Source organism: Aquarana catesbeiana, linkage group LG03, assembly GCF_042186555.1.
Source record: "Aquarana catesbeiana isolate 2022-GZ linkage group LG03, ASM4218655v1, whole genome shotgun sequence".
Taxonomy (NCBI): Eukaryota; Metazoa; Chordata; class Amphibia; order Anura; family Ranidae; genus Aquarana; species Aquarana catesbeiana.
This window is the reverse complement of record NC_133326.1, coordinates 603,206,617-603,207,864: the sequence shown is the minus strand read 5'-3', so window position 1 is coordinate 603,207,864 and position 1,248 is coordinate 603,206,617. Positions and strand designations below refer to the sequence as shown.

General features: G+C 52.3%; 1 pseudogene; it reads right to left on the bottom strand.

The window, feature by feature from the left end:
• LOC141134663 (small ribosomal subunit protein eS27-like) lies at nucleotides 1-922 on the bottom strand (annotated as a pseudogene).
• Nucleotides 923-1,248: the final 326 nt, after the last annotated feature.

Here is a 1,248-nt window from a genome sequence, read left to right as displayed (position 1 = left end):
TTAAAAAGGCTACTGTGCATTTTTTTGGGTCTGGTTCAGAATTTGCATCTGAACCAGTGAACAGAAATGCATCGGACTGCAAACCGCAGCCACATATATGTGAACCCAGCCTAAAGTTACCTACCTGCCTGTCCTCCCTTGTACAGTGAGGTGTTCAATGCGCAGCTCACTGTACAAATTCAGCAACGTCAAAACTGACGTCATCCCTGCCCGGCCAATGAAAGCAGCCGGGCGATCAAGACCCAGAAGCCAGTATAGGTCAGTATAGTTCCACTTTAAAATAGACCTAAGGGCCAGTTCATGCCGCAATTTCTGTGTTCCGGATGCATTTCTGCATGTGTGTTTTTGATGTGCGTTTTCCCCTTTCCTTTTTTCTTCACCTTAATTCAGGACATGTGCATTCTGGTGCGCTTTTTTTTTTTTTTCTTTTGGATGGGGCAACAGTGTCCCAGATGATGAGCAAAGCCGCCCTTCCCCCTCCCACCGTGTCCTTCAAAATATACATCCACATCCCCACGCACCGCGAACGCCATAACGCGTCTCCGGCTTAAGGGACACTTAGTGCTGCTTCCTCCGAAAAGTGCTTCCCTCTGTCAGTCGGGCCTTGCCCCCGGTGGGCAGCCGACACAACGCACCAGTCTGAGCATGGCTGCACGGGTGGTGATCTTGTAGCGTCTCGGACACTTGACGTCCATGAAGTAGGAGTTGGGGCTCTGTACCAGGCATTTCTGGTGCAGAAGGTCTTTAGCAAGTGGCATGTTCTCTGGTTGAGGCCCCTGCAGAAAAGCTCCAGTGTGTTTTTGATGTATTTTGTGGTGCTCCAGATGCATTCTATCCAGAAAAAAATGCAGCAAGTTATACTTTTGTTGACTGCACTGGAGTGAATTAGAGCCATTGGAGTACATATGCTGTGCATGCGTAACAGTCTGCTTTTTGCTAGGGGCCCGAGCGTCCCAAGGGTCCGGGCCTGCTCTACCTACAACACAGCAGCACGTTTATCTATCAACTGCACCGCCGCGGCGCCCGGCCGGTGTAGAGAAAGAAGCCTCCTTTCACTTGCACCCAACCCCCCCCCCGTGTCGCCGCCTTTCTAAATAGTCCCTCAGCAGGTGATTGCGGCCAGCACTAGCTCCCCTTCCTGCCCTGCTGAGGCGGAGCCAGCTGGCTTAGTTTACACCCCGATTGGCCGGGACAAGGTCAGGGGGTGTGGTCAGCTCATCAGAGCGGTGACCCAGCCCTATCAGGTGC